The 16,249-nt window shown below is 43.9% G+C and overlaps 1 protein-coding gene across 1 annotated transcript in view; it reads right to left on the bottom strand.

Annotated features, from left to right (window-relative positions):
* The window catches only part of LIMCH1 (LIM and calponin homology domains 1), a 166,090-nt gene extending 150,044 nt beyond the window's left edge, over positions 1-16,046 (bottom strand). Inside the window, exon 1 of the mRNA XM_042812322.1 lies at positions 15,984-16,046. The gene's annotated coding sequence lies outside the window, so the exon portion shown is untranslated. The remainder of the gene's footprint in view (positions 1-15,983) is intronic.
* Positions 16,047-16,249: the final 203 nt, after the last annotated feature.

The raw sequence follows: 16,249 nt of genomic DNA, 5'->3' as shown, positions 1-16,249 counted from the left end.
AAAAAAAAAAAAAAAAAAAAAAAAAAAAAGAGGGAGAAGACTGAGAGAAGCTTTCTTGGGCTGCCCTGAAGTCAAATAGCTTCACTGGAATTTTAGCTTCTGCTAAAACCCAGCAGCAGCCTGTACACTGCTGAGATATTTACATATACAGGAAATGATTATTTGCTTTAATATTCATCCATTTTCTTACATTTTCTGCTGTTCAAAAGGGCACCAAGCTGGACTTTCTGCACAGTAAATGTGAAAGGTCTATTGGTGTAGGAAGTTGTGTATCCTACGATGAATACACTGAACCATCCTCAATTCTGCATGGTAATAAAATTCACTTTAATTGATTAAAAATACAATAGTAATTTAAAATAAACTGATGTATCTAAGCAGTGCAAGTCATTTATTTTCCCATACCAAACAACTGATTGTTTAATCTTTGGGCGATGAAATTTGCTTCTATTAACCTAACAGAAGATAGCAAGGTTATCCTTATGAAGTGTGCTGAATTCCTAAATTACACATCTTCTGTAAACGATTAAAGGTATAACTTTAATCAACAAAAACCACTAACAACAAACCAGGAGTCACTCTATCACACTACAAGCATGACCCTAAAATCTGAGTGTGGGAGGACAAAGCCAGCGAGTGCCTTGTCTCAACATGGAAATGAGATATCACCACCACCAATAGAAATGAGTAAACATACTCTACCAAAACACACACTTATGGAATATCTCAATCCAGGATTTAATAATTAAAAAGGTCACATGCAGATAGAATCTTGCCTCCAGCCTGAGCCACTGTTGAAGGCTGTCAAACTCCAGGTGATATTCCTAACAGAAGAATTACACAGGAATGCCTGTAGGCTGTAGCACACAAATTCAGCAAAGGAGAATGCCAGGCAAAGGCCCAGAAAGCCATGATCTATCCATTTCTCAGTAATTACATATTAAGTCTTTTTGCTCATGAAATTTAAGCAAACAATTCAGTTTTCTTTTTATAGACTTCAGTTTCAAAATGTACTTTTGTATTACGAACAGAGTAGCAGGAAATATTATTACTAAAATATGATTTAACACCATTCTTTCTTTCTACAGAATGAATCCTTTTGTGTCAGATTATATTCATAAACACACATACCTACTTACCCAAATATTTTCCAAATGTATATTAGCTTAAAAACCAAACTTGAAGTCTAAAAATACAACATACATCAGCTGGACAGAGTACTGGAAACTTATCTCTTGTTGAAAGGGCCATCAGTTCTTTTCTGTTCAAGGCTTTGTTCTTCCTAATAATGAAAACCACCTTTGTTCTTCTCCTTTCACACCTATGATTAAATCCACAAGAGAACTGCTCACCAGAAGCATACAGAATTTATTCAGTGCACTCAGGCAGCAGAATAAACCAGAACAAATTGATGAGGCCAGGGAAAGGGTGTTGGCTTGATAAAAATTAAAGGTATTATCACAATTCTCTCTAGAATTTTACTGAACATTATACAGACACAATGTGAGAATACGTGTCTCTAAAGTTGAAATCAGATACAGATCGTGGGAGACCGATACATTCTCTTCATCATGCAAGAGATCCAAGGCCAGCGAAAAATGTATTAGAAAAGAAACTGATGCTTTAAGGGCATGGATTGAATCAGAGATCTTCCTTCTATCTGCTGATCCGCAGCAAAACAACACGTAAGGAAATAAAACCTCTCTATCCAGCATGGATCAGTGCCAGCTCCAACTAAATTACTGATTCTTGATTTTAATTAAAGGAGGAACACTTGTACCTCAGCTTAAAACTGGAGCTCCCACACAATAGCACACAAGATAACTTCCAGGTAACTGCTAAGAAGCAGAGAAGAGAGAGGAATGATCATTTGAGTACCAAGGGTCCAAAACCCAAGAAGTGCTTCCCTCTAGCTACATCTGGCCCAACTGTGCTGGCAAGAACACATGGTGCCACCTCCATGAGAGACGAGGAGGAGGGCACTGATCAGCACCGACTGCACAAACAAGAAGTCACAGAAAAGGCACTGGCAGCATCAACACCGCTATTAAAATAACTGTCTTCCCAGGACTATGTTACCTATGTGACTAACCATGGAAGCTACAATAACAGTCTTCAGGAAGTGAACAATACAAATACATGCTGAGAGAGACTTCCTTGTTGCCAAAAGACTTCACTAAGTGTTTGGGGAACACCTGTATACAGAGCCTCAAGCACACAGACAGTATCTGTAGTGCCCCAGAACAAGCAAAGCTGAACAAAAGTCTGGCTTTTAAGTTCTTGGCTTGAAAATATTGTGGGAAAGGGAAGAGGTGGGAAAAAAAAGGGTATTTATGGTAACTCTGTACTCTTTGCCCACAGGGCAGAGAGGTTATAACTCTAAATACAAAGGATGCAAGACAGGTGAAAAAATTTTAAGCAGTGCAGAATTAGTTGTTTAATGGCTCTGCTAAGTGACAGCATGCTCCCAGTAAAGAGTTCTGACAGCAGAAAGCCTTTAATCCAAGTGAATAACTAACTGGGAATAATGTCAGCAAAACAGCTGCCTGGATGCTACACTGCTCATCTTGAATAGAGGAACAATTGCCTACAATTGGAAAGCGATACATTTCAAGCCAACCTCAAGGTGAAGAGCAAGAGCTAACACCACAGTTTAACTACTATCTGCCATTGTCTTCTGCATTAAAAATGACAGTATGAGAGAGGATGGCAGAACCACATCAGGAAACAACTGTTCTCTTCAGAAACACAGCAGCATAACTCCAGGAACAAATTGAGAGGTATACAAGTCTCTTCCAAAGAGAAGATGTAGTAAGCTAGTACATATTCATTCTCAATGCGGAAAGGCATACTAAACACTGGTGCAAAAGAACTATTAAGAAAAGAAACAACTTCACAGAATCTGTCTACCAAAGAAGCTATTTGAGAATCTTTTGAACATCTTACTGAAACTAGCATGGCAATCTCATACTTCCAGCAGAACAACCTGCACCTCCCCTGCATCATGATCAAGCCTGCCATCCAGATGCCAACCAGACCTCCCCCAGAGCAAGAGAAAATAAACAACAACTATAATTTTACAATGAATTAGAAAATGCCTGGTTTAGGTTACATTCTCTGAAGTGCCCATTCACTATAGGTTGCCTTCTCTTGATGCTCTCTATCCAAAATCCCCTCCTCTTAATCTTTTCCCTTTACAAAACTTCCCCCCCCCTCCCCCCCATCAGATTTGGACTGGCTTGCCCCAGTGTTGAAAGAGGATAAAGATATTTCAAATGCATTCATCAGAAGCTCCAGGAATAGCAGCAGCTCTGAGCCAAGACCTTACCCACACCTGGGTAAGTGCCAACATACAGTACAGGTAATAAGAGATAACAAAAGTCTTACATAAGAATTTTACTCAAGTTCCTATGGTAGCTCTTCAATCGGTGAAGCAGGTTTGACAGTTGTTAAAAAAAAAAAAAAAAAAGATCCACCTATGCCAAAACACAGGAACAGTAAGAAAAATCTTGATATTATATGCACCAGAAGATACAAGGAGAATGGATGATTAAACACAAGTTACTCCAGAGAGTTTGCAATAGCCATTTTTCCACATAAAGATATCTAAAACACTCTGGGCACATAGTATGCAGCCAGCTGGCAGCATCCACATGACAAAGATGCACCTTTTGCCACTTCATCTGCTCTGTGTTAACTGACAGATTCCTTGGCAGCCATTTATAGAAGGCAAAATCCCCCCAGCCTTTCTGTATAGTCAATTAATATAAAGATGTCCTAATTATGAAACAAACAAGAGAGTTTGGCAAAGCAGACTATAATAACAAAAAAGGAGAATAGATAGAAAGCTTACCTGCATCCTGGGCTCGCTGCAAAACTCCAGAGAAGGGATCTCCAGAAGAGATCCTTTCCCACTGGCAGTCAGCTCTTAAATGGCTCTAGGAGAGGTGCAGCCAGGCTCCACCCTTCCAGCAGCACAGGTGAATTGCCTTCACCTGTGCTCCCAGGGCTGACTCATTGCTCACCTCAGGTGATTAATCAGAGGTTCAGGCTGTGATTCAGCAGTTCCCACACATTTGCCCCCACAAATGGTGAGTACAATGGCCCAAAGCACTGAGCCATCCAAAAGTTAGATGGGCTTTGATGAGCAAGAAAGTCATTCTGCTTTATTAGCAAGAACAAAGTCATGATTCTCTCAATTTTATTAGTCCAAGTCTTCCATCACAGCACCAGGAGCAAAGGCTATACTTAATATACTCCAGAAATTCCCACATATACTCTTTCCTTCCAACAGCTTCTGGTATCAAGAAATCCTAGTTCTGAGGAGAAGGACAATCTTGCAGATCCACACACACTGCTCTGAGTGTGTTTTTTGTAGATACTTTCAAGAGATCCATACATGCAATCGCACATGGAGAAATCATCAGACTGCAGCTCCTTTCATCTCGTGCCATTGCCCTGCGGAAAACTGCACAATATACTGGCTGAGAACACAGGGCATGAGAATACACTCTTCTCCCTGGACTAACGGCTTTCTACACGTAGAAGAGTCATTGTTCTAACACATTTTTCATTGAAGATATTAAATATTTTCCTCATACTTTAAGTAAACACCAAGTACCAACAAATCTCCCTCCGCCAGGCACAGATCTAATGACACTATCATATTTGCTTTACCAACCACTTATGCTTTGTACACAGTTGTAATTACATCTGAAGGCCTCTTCCTCCACAACAAAACAGGAGCTTATGTTTTGCTCCTCCATTCCATTTGGTGTTTCAGATACCCACCTCTACCCTCTCAATCCTAAAAGAAAATAACAAGCTTTCATTTTCTTTCTAAAGTGGTTCAGTTTATCTGCATCAATTGCCATCCATCCCTTTCCTACAAGCTAGTCAGAGCTTGCCACCATATACTAAGGTTAGAAATAGTGGCAGAATCACTATGCTGACTTCTAAGAAGCTGCTGTACTCCAGGAGACCTCCAGGAGCCTATGAATAGCAGTAGATGCTATTACCCTGAAGCTTCACTTCTGTTTGAAGCACCCCTATCATAAGCATATACTGGAAAACACTCACTACCCATAGTCAGCACCAACCCCCTGCTCTTCAGCAGCACCTATTCCCTTGTAGCATGAGCCATGGGAAACTTTCACATTGAGGTCCCCATCCTGTGCCAAGGCTGCCAGCAGTGCTACTTCTGGTAGCCTGCTTCTCGTAGTCATACAGAGCATGTACTCAGGCCATACAAGGGCATGATTCTCCCCTTCCCCTGTGCAGACAACCCCTTACATTCCTCCTCCTGAGAGATGCTAAGAACAGGAAAAAGGCAGAAAACAAAAACTTTCAGCACAGTTTGAGATCACAGCACTTTGAAGAAGTCTGCTCTGGCTTTAATGTATTGATTTCCTCAAGGCCCTTCATGTGGGAAGTTAAAAAGCAAGTTTCCTCCACACAGCTCTAAAATGAAAAAGAAAAGCCTGTATGGCATTGTAGGCTTAAGCACTGCACTGAGAAACTAACAAATGCTGAAGGGAAAGTGGGGAACCACAACACCAGAAGTGCCTACAACTAGAACGTGCTCTCAAGTGTCTTGGTTGAAATCCAAAAAAAAAAAAAAAAAAGCAAAGACTTAAACCTATTATACTGCATTACTACTTCAGAGAGACTAGCAAACTACAATGAAAAGAAAATAATGGTTAGACTCCCAAGCTCTGGAAGACTCAAACTGCCAGGAATGTTGTCTCAGAACTACCCCTGTGAATTTCCATGGTTATCCCACAGCCATTTACAGCAGCTTTGCTTACTTTCTCCCCTGAAGCTAGTCAAGAGAAGCAAAATGACGGGAAGGAACAAAGTAGCAAAGTATTTATTACAGAGACAGTTTTAAATGACAAATCTTTTTGTTTGGCATACTCTGAGAGAACTCCAGCACCAACTGAAGCACATCCTTCAGAAGGGCAGCTGCAATTAATTCCGTGTGATGTTCTTTGCAGAGCACGGCACGGAGTGCGCCTCTGCGAATGGAAGTGGCTGCTGCTATCCAAGAGAAATAATCACTGAGAGATATGTAAGGGAGGTGAAATTACTCTGCAGCTCCACCAGCTTTATTTTTAACGCCCGGCTCCCCTTACACTTGCCTTCACACAGGGCATGTCTGACCCCTCAGCTGTGCTACGCCAATCTAAGAAGCTCAGGATGCCAGGAAGCGCGGTGCAGCAGCCACCACCTCCATGCCAGACGTGGCTGTGTGCCACACTGTCCCACAGAGACGTGCAGTTCCCTGTGCCCATGGGCAGAGTGCTCACCCAGAAGCGGCAGCCATCAGTCCAGCACTTGGCCAAAGGGCAGCGCAGGCAGGGTGGCACTGATCTGAGAGGAGAAAATACAGCCCCAGAAAGCCTGGAGATCTGCATGTTCGTAATTAAAATGTTTCGAGGGTATTTCTGCTTCTCCATAGAAAGGCAAGCTGTTTCTAATAAAAGATAATTTGAGTTGCTTGAGCTTTGTTGATTTATGCCCTTTTTTTGTGTTACTCCAAAACTGAAGGCCCCTTGTCAAAATAAGAATTGGTTTTGGGAGGGGTGGGATGTAAGGCTAAGGGTTTGTATCATTTCTTTCAGCTTTGAGAGAGCCACCTTTACAATTCACTGACTCTGAGACTTTTCTCTTCCTTGATGGTGCCATTTTTCTGGAAAACAGTTCATTCCCTTGGCTACCTTCAGTCAGTCCAAACCCTGGCAGAAGATGCACACTGCACATGTGTGCTCCAAAATAAGGACTTCCGTTTTCTCCAAACCACCACCACCTTAAAAAACAACACATCGGATTCAGGAAAAAGAGAAACAGAAGAACTTTTACATACTTGCATTTTTTTTTTCCCCCTGTTTAGATTACATGTTTATAGTTATGCTTTGGACTTAAAGAAAGCTTTGACCTCTCTGTTGCTACAATACATGCAAGTTAGCCCACTGAAATGAATCTGAACAACATTTACTCACAAGGCATTCAGCTGAATGTTCAGGACACTGCCATCCTTGCCTATGATGCCCTCACAGAGACAAGTCAGCCACTTCTATCTCTCCTCATTCCTCCCTATCCTTCCACAAACCCAGTCAGAAGATACTCACTGCCAAGTAGCAAATTGGGAGGGAAAATAACAAATGTGTAACCTCCAAATCCATACCTATTCTATTTGTTCTGAAATGTTGGAAGAAGACCTGCACATTCTGTCAGAGCCATGACCTTCTGCTGGAACTATAAGGGCATAACGCAGCCCTGTGAGTTCTCTGAACATACTGCTTGCAAAGCAAAGCACCATGAAGAGATTTTAATCTCAGCCCTGTGTCCTCTGTAGCCATGCAACCATTCTCCTCCCACTTGCAAACAGTTATTTATGGGCATCAACCCACTCTTACGCAAAAGAAAGGCTTCTTCAAGTCAGAGTAAAGGTTACCACTACTTGTGCCAATCTGCAGCCTGTTCTTGAAGTACAAATTCAGCTGAGTTTCTTGGCTCTCTAGTTTTAGTTGCTCAAGCTTTTTTTCCCCTTCAACTCTGCTACCTTTGGAGATGGCAAGTTCCAGTATTAGAACATACACTTATTTATTTTCATCTTCAGATCACAATATCTCCAACAGTCCCATCCTGTATGAGCAACTTCACGTGATGCTACCAAGCACTGTCAGTTCCTAAAGTCAAAGGCATTGATTTGCACCTTTGTTGGATGTAACAGAACTGACATCAATTTTGGGAACTGTTACTTGTTATTAATGTTTTAGATATTTCAAATCCTCATGTTGGGGAGAAAAGCCTGAATCACAGTAAAGTACGATGAGGAACAGAAAGCAGGTAACAGCCTAATTTAAAAATGAAATATGTTAATCTGTCCAGAGACTTCACTGCTCATGACTGCAATACTGAACTAAAAATTGACCAATGCCTCAAGGAAAGGAAACAGTAGTAAGGTATTCTCAGGAAGAAGACTTACATTTTTTTGCAGCACACTGAACACATACGGCCACTTTCTGTGTAGCTTGTAAATAACCACAGGGCTGGAATGAAGGTGGGGAGATTCTGGAGGTTGGAAGAGACGTCACAAAGAATTTTTCCTTTTATGTTGTTCCTGAAACTCACTGTGGGATCACAACATGGAAGAATTACTGTGCTACTTCCAGCATGAACAAGGATCATAGAGAAATGTCTGTGAAGGCGAGATTAATGGAGATAATTTCCCTTTTACCCTACTCATTCAACTGTAGAAAGCAGAGTTAAAGAATTGCTTTTCCATCACGCAGCTCCTCAGTCTGTAAAGTGCCCCATGAATCACTGCCAATGATGCAGGAGCCAACAAGGCACAGCAATATTATTTTTTAAAACCTTAGCTTGTCAAAGCTGATTTCAAAATCAAACTGTCTCTGACACTAGGCAAGATATCCAAAAGCAGCAGAACGTAGCACAACAGGGCTTCTCTTCAAATAACAAAATTAAGAGAATTCTGTCCTTTCTCTAACATCGAAGTCACTAGAGTATTTTAAATTAATTTTAACATGAGGAGCAAGCATTGTTAATAACTGCATCGTTAAGCTAGCCCTTCTGCTAAGGTAAGATTAGTACCAACAATCTTTGAATCATTCATAGAATGAATCATAGAATGGTTTGGGTTGGAAGGGAAATCTAAGACCATCTAGTTCCAACCCCTGCTGTAGGCAGGGACATCTCTCACTAGACCAGGCTGCTCAAAGCCCCATCCAGCCTGGCCTTGAATGCTTCCAGGGAAGGACATCCACAATTTTATCCACATCATTATATATACATATATTATATAAAAGAGTTAACAGTTTTGAGCAAGTTATAGTAGACCTGATCAGAGTATCTATGAAAGCAAAGGATTATTATAACCAATTAATACCACAAAGAACCACTTAAGGATTTAACAATCGAATTCTCAAGAATTAAGCTTGCCCATCATCTCCTCAAGACCCAAAAAGCAAGTGGAGCTCATTTTTTATTGGTCAATAATAGCTATGCAAAGTGAATTAAATAACAGAATCTCACCAAGCCAGACAACCACTCATGTTTAGTTTTCTAAGATAAAAGAGGTTTAGTAGAAGTAGTTAGATTGGAAGCCAAACACATTTTATGCTGCCTTGAGGAGTTCCCACAAAGGAAAGTCAGTAGCGTACCTAGAAAACATTCATCAAAAGCCACAGGAGTTTTGCCTCCATAAAGAGAAGATCTTGTTCATGTAAATAGATGCTTAAATGTGGTGATACTGTAAGCATCCAATAAAGCAGGATTAAAAATAAAATTTAGCAACATTCACTCACCTACTTTCAAGAAACCACAGACCCACAGAATTATTCAGGTTTCTGGGGTCCCTGAGGGCCTCTAAGCCCAAGCTCCTTCCCCATACCAGGGCAGAAGTCAGTCAGAGCTACTCATTTGCAGCTCTTTTCAGCTGGGCATCAAGCCACCCAGGGATAGGCAGCCCGCACCAATGCTCAGCTGTCCTCATGAAGTAAGGAGAAGCATCTTTGCTAAGTTAGAACCTTTCCTCTTTTAGTGTGTGACAGGTGTCTCATTCTCCTACCCCATGTCTCTGTCCTCTCAACAACCTGCCTCCAGCTACTAGGCTCCCTGCCATGCACTTCTTCTCCAGCCTAGCTCCCAGGGAAGGTACTCCAATCCCAGCCAGCTCCAGGGCTCTCTGCCAATCTCTCTCCAATGTCCCAATGTCCTTTCTGTGCCATGGGCCCCAAAACTGGATGCAGTATCGCAGGTGTGGCCTAGCAAACAAATAACCACTTCCATCAACTTACATCAATCCTTTCTGCTGCCAGGACACAGCTGCCCCATATTTAGCCTGCTGCCCTGCTGGTCCCCCCCAGGCCCTCTCCAGGCAGCCACTTCCCACACACTGCACCACAGCAAAGGGTCATTCAGCCTGTCCCAGGTACACTAAGTACATTTCTGTTTAATAAATAAGAGGCAGTTTAAGTCAGGGTGTGTTCTAGTTCATCACATTCTTACAAACCTACCTCTAGGGCATGTGGTGCAGCCCTTTCACCTGATACTGTTCTCACCATAGCTTGAAGAGGTTTCAGCTATTAACTGTGATATTATAGTACCATAGTAGCTGTAATTATCATAACCGAGGGGACTGAGTGAAGCAAGGGAGCACAGTAGTTTCATTCTTAAGTGACACACTGAAGGAGGGAAAACTGAGATCTTCACATTCTGTATGCCAGAATGCTCACACCTTCCCCCATCCAGCTTTATCAAGCACTCTTTCCAATGATGCTTTCACCCCCAGTAAATTTTGCTTTTATTGTACTAGTCTTATACAACTGTTCTTGTTGGGATATTTACAATACTAATACATAGAAGTGTTCATCGGTGGATGAAGAGCTCATGGACTGGCAGCTTCTACAAACCAAAGATAATATAGCTTTTATAACCTGTTGTGAAATAACTCTTCCTTGATTGACTAATACATTCTAGAAAACAATTCTGCCATACTGATCATCTGCTTATTCTCCAAGCTAAGAAAGATTCCAGCTTTCTAGATGATAATTTTCTTTAAAACAAAAAATGTAGTTAACACTAGCAGAACAAGTGGAAAGAGGTTGAACAGTTGCATCCAACAGATCTTTGCAACCAATTAGACAAAGACATTCCAGACTCTGGTTTTTAAGGGCAGATCTTTCACCTATTTTAGAATTTTAGTAATGAAAGGAGAAATTAATTCAGTTTTAAGGAAATTAGCAGCACAACCCTACATTTCTTGACATTATCCCTTTATCAATAGTATTGTTGTTCTCACTATTCTCACCCTTGTGTTACGCACTACTTGTAACATGGCTTACACAGATCTCATGACAAGGGAATTGGGTCAATGTACACGGGACACACAGCTGCCATGCAACTGGGGGAGGAAAATATTTCCAGAAGGTGATGGTTTAGTACATCAGAGATTGGACATGTACTTCCAACCCTTTAAAACAATTTAGTTTTCATTCCACTGAATGACTGACCTAGCCAGAATGAAGAGCACCCCATCAGCCTCATCTGCCCTCACTAAATGCTGCCCTGGAGATGTAGAGAAAGAATGAAGAATTCCATTGCCAGTCATAATAACTGCAGTAAAGTTACTCTGAACACACATCCATCTTTTGACTCTTTATGATTGACTTATAAACATTGTGGGAAATATTAATCTAACTTTAGCTGTCCACAGATTAGCCAGCTGGTCCATTCATATTAGTTTATTCCAGTCTGAGGAACATCCTCATACAATCATAAAATGGCTTGGGTTGGAAGGGACCCCAAGAACCATCAAGCTCAACCCCTCTGCTGCAGGCTGGCCTGCCAACCTCCACATTTAATACTAGGCTTTATAACTTCCACCATGATGAGGGATTTGTGACTAGCACATATCAGCTATCAAGTTAGGTGCTTAAAGACAGCCAAGATGGATACTAATCTGTCAATTGAAGCTATTTTTCAAAGCTCAAGGCCTGTGTTCAAAGCTCACTGAAGTAACTGAGAATCTCTGCTATACTTCCCCAGTGGATTTGGGGTTGCATACAGCAGCCTTCCCACAAGCTGGACTCTCTTACCAGCAGGGCAGACACCCTTCATTGTACAAAGCTATAGACCTGAAGTATTACCAGGTCAGGCACTGTTGGCCTAGATAACTACACTTGTCCCTTTAAGTTCATTCCCAATACATTATGTAAAGTACACAAGTAAAACACTCTTCCAGTAAGAGAAGAAAAAGTAACACAAAGAAAACAGGAAAGACTAGAAACTGAAAAAAAAAAAAAAAATGTCAGCTGTAGGCACTGTTTGCAGCATAACTCACCAACTTTCCTACAAGATTTGCTTAATAAAACCATGTAGTCCTAAGTCTTATTGCACCTTTCTACATGTGAGTGGTTGCATTCAGATACTTTCACAGGCAGTCAGACTGGCTTCTCCAGAGCTGTCTGCTGCAGAAAACATCTGCTGGATTTAATCTATTCCTGAGTATCAACAAGACTGATGGTCCCAGTCTTGTGGGGGCACCATGGTTGTGGGACTAGAGTCCGTAATCAAAGATCTTAAAATCCCTTTGAAAGCAAAGGAAGAGTTGATAGATAGTCTAGATACAATCCTGCAAGAGACAAGTTTCTCATATACGTAGCCAATCAGTAGGTTTAACCAGTATGTTCAATAGAAGGAGCTTTATCTCTGATATTCCTCCAAGCCAGGGCACACCAATCAGTGTCACACTGTATTTTGAAGGCCATATAAACCGACGTGTGTATTCCTCAGGTTCTAGACACCTTCAGTAGATAACCCAATCCACTTCCTTCATCATATATGATTTTGTCAATGAGCTACTCCCACTGACTTTTAAGCAATGGGAGACATAAGTCTCAGCCTTCTAGAACTGCATCCGCAGAAGGGAGAGACATCCTAACAAAATCTTGTTTCCAGACTCCTGAGGCAAAACACTAACATGAAATTCACTTGCCCGGATCACTGTTTTTATACCTCTCACACTGCCTCTAGATATGGTGGAGCAGATGGTGGCATGGCTGTTCTGCACAAAAGGGCACTTCCAGAAGCACCAAGTAATACACCTGGCTCCAGTTCTGGAAGCAACCAGCTTAAAGCTGCTGCCTTCAGAGAAATCTATTGGAGGTAAAGAAAAAAAACAACCACACAACCAACAAACCCCTCTGGCTCACAAGCTTCTTAACAACACAACTCTCCAGGAAAATACATATGAAAGTGGCAGAGTTAGAAATTACTGCACGTTAGGCCATGCACATCTATAGGGAATGGCGAAGTCAAATACTGACCATAGAGGACAGAAAGCACACCTTGTTTATTATTACCAGACAACAATAGAGGAAGCATTCTTATCAGCTGGCAAAGTTTCTAAGGAATACAAGTCTATGGAAAAGCCATCCCTAATTGAACCAAGTTTCAACAATGAGGACAGAGCATATTAATGAGGCGATGAGGAGATAACAATACCCTGAGGAGCTGCACCAGTATTAAATGTGGCTTTATTACTGTATTGCTGTTACGAATCCTTGCAGCAAGAACGACTGTTTATACAGATGTTCTTTCAACCATCAGTTATTGTAGTTTAAGCAAACACACTGGGAACCTTGACATTTTAAAATTATGGGCCATTAGATTAAATTAGATTTGTTATTTTGCTTTAGTAAGCCACTACACTTTACAAGGCTGATACATTCTTTCAGTGAAACTGAGCTGTGTTAATTGAAACGAGATACTGCACCTTTAATAATGCAGGCTGATGGAGCTGCCTTGCAGGGTTTTTCATCTGGTGCCTTTATTTTAAGTCTTCTGAGTGCCACTAATATGGTTCACTTTATCATTAAGAGGGCATTCTTTGTGTAAGTAGCACATGCCAAGTCAAACTAAAATAATAGAACTGGTTTACTGTTACACAGGGGGAAGTATGGCTGATATTTGTGCAGAACTGAACATGTGAGCAAGGCTGAATTTCAGTTTCCTATCAACAGTGACTTGTGATTGGAGCAGAACGTCCACAGAATCCCCACATCCCAGCTCCTGTCACACGCAGATCACATCAGACCTGTCACCACCACATCCAGATCTCAGGCCCTTCTGCACACTCAGATGGACTTCGGTGCTTCTGTTCCATAGCTCAAGGGAGGCACAAAGGGGATGGGATTGTTATGAGGAGCCACCCACTTCACTGCAAGCAGGATTCTCCTATTCTTCAGAGAGTGGAATAACTCTGAGAGAGGAAAAAGATGACTTCTAGCACCCAGCTGACACGCTCTAGTGAAACATCAAATGCCAAGGAGCAAAGGCAGGCCTCTCGGACACTCACTCTGAGCCTTAGCACTTGTCTGTGCAGCGCCCAGCCTGCTCCTGGACTAGCAGAATGCTGCTGCAGCAGAGACAGGACTTGGATGATATTTAAACTGGATGAGGATCCATCCCTGAACCACACAGCTGGTTCCTTACCAATAACAACGTGCAGCTTCAGATCTGCGTGTTTCTGCCTCAGCTTCCTTGTGTGGCACTGCTCTACTGTCTGACAGACTCCAAGCTCTCTGCTAGCACCCTCACTGCCAATCCTCCACATCCCATACCAAGGACATCAGCAGCCAGCTGACTGCAGTTGCTGCTTGTTTTATTTTCATTTGAGAGAGACATCCTTGTAAATGCTCACCACTGAGCTGGAGGCCACCACACACACAAGGATTGCTAACACCTCTGGGCCAGCACATAGACAGCTGAGGAACAACTGCAAAGCTGAACGAGGTGGACCTAGCAGCCAGGCATGGCACAACCCTATTTCTGGTTTTCACTCAAATCAATGGGGCTTAATACCTACAATAAACAGATAACATCTTAGGATGTTACAATTGATGTTGCTTTTCAATATCCTTGGGCTAAAGTATCACGTTCCACACCATTTCTCAGTCCAAGTCCCCCAGATTTAGGATGGTGAACACTGACCGCACTTTTCTAAGAGGTGTTAACCCTCATACCTCAGAGCTTAACACAAAAGGAAATACCATGCACAAGACACATGGGACCACACCTGCTTCACAGGCAGCTGACAGCCTCACCACACACAACACACGTTTGCCATCCATGCATCAAGAAGATGAAAAAAGTGAGTAAGGAAGGGTGAGAGGTTACATCCAGCTTCCTCTATCCACATGGATCTCCTGGACCAGCATCAAGGAGTTAAGCCTCTTCCTATTCCTCTTACCTGCCCCATCACACCAGCATAGGCATGAGAACTTGGGAAGACAGGGAACTGCCCAGGAGGGAGGTTTCCGCCTGACCCACACGCGCTGCTTCTAGACAGGAAGGCTCACACTCCCTTCATTATCATCATGCCCGGAGTGATTGCTGGCAGCCTCGTTACCTACCGACCTGCTTTGCTGCTGAGTTCCTGGCATCCTTAGCAGCCAGAACCAACAGTCATAAGCTGCTGTGCACTGAGCAGGGTCACATGCCTCCCTCCTGCTCCTCTGTTGTAAGGAAGGATACACGGGGACCACCTCATTCATCTGCCCTACGCAGCTGCCTGCACGCACTGCACTTCTCCCTTGAGCTGTACATTGGCACAGAAGTCCTTCTTTCCCCATTCCTCTGCGTTCCCATCTCTGGTCCTCTTGTCCTCTCTCTGGTCTACAGCAACTGGCCAGCTATGTCAATGCCTGACACAGCACTGCCGTTTCAGATGATGTTGGAGTCAACCATTATTCCTGAGAATATACTTGAGAATGTAGGAATCCCACAGTCGCGGCGACTTTACCAACCATTCGCCCAACCACCGCAGGAGAGCAGAACAGCCGCAGATTAAACTCAAAGCCTGCAGCTGACAGGATCTCCTACCCGGCTATCTCGGTTTATGCCACATTTGCGGGTATTCTGCACCAGCAATACGGCGCGGAACTACTCAAAGCGTCGCTATTGTTACACGCCAAAATATTGAACTACAGCATCTCACCTCCACCTGCCCGTCTGCGCGTTCTACAGCGCGAGCAAACCCCGAGCGAGACCCGCGGGGCAGCGCCGCATCGCCCTCAGCTTTCGGGAGCGGCACAGGAGGAGATGCGGGCACCCCCACCACCACGCGCCTTTCCGCGTTACCTTCGCGGCCCTTCTGCGGCCGGGGGTGCCCCGGGGGGTCTGGTCTCCAGGAGGGCCGGGGAGACCCGGTGCCCCCAGCCCGGGAGGAAGCGTCGGCTCCAGCACCTGCGCTGCTGTTTACGGCCGCCCCGCTCAGCCCGAGCCAGGGGGCGGGCGAGGGAAATACGATTAAGGGCTTAAATCCGGCGCGGGGGCTGCGGCGCGGCTCGGATGCCGCAGAGCGCAAATCGCGCGCTCCGAGAGCCGCCGGAGCCCCGCGGCCAGGCGGCAGCTCGGGACTGCGGCACGGCGCCCACACCGCGCTGCCATCGCCTTACCTCGATCCACTTCTGCGCCTCGCCGAACGCCGGCTCGGGCTGCGGGCAGTCGGGCGGGGGCTGCGCTTCTCCCAGCTCCAGCGCGGGGCTGGCCATCGGGGAGCCGCGATGAGCGACGGGCAGCCGGTCGGGGAGCGCCGCAGCCTGTGCCGCTGCCTGCCGCGGCGGGGCCGGGCGGCTGAGCTCTACAGCCCGGCGGCTGCGGCTCGCCTGCGGTAACCCCGCGCCTGGTGCCGCCTCGGTCCTTCCTCCCTCCCGCCCTGCCT

Source organism: Centrocercus urophasianus, unplaced genomic scaffold, assembly GCF_019232065.1.
Source record: "Centrocercus urophasianus isolate 14NV4802_14NV808 unplaced genomic scaffold, USGS_Curo_1.0 seq_13, whole genome shotgun sequence".
In the NCBI taxonomy this organism is placed as follows: domain Eukaryota; kingdom Metazoa; phylum Chordata; class Aves; order Galliformes; family Phasianidae; genus Centrocercus; species Centrocercus urophasianus.
This window is presented reverse-complemented; position numbering and strand designations above follow the sequence as displayed.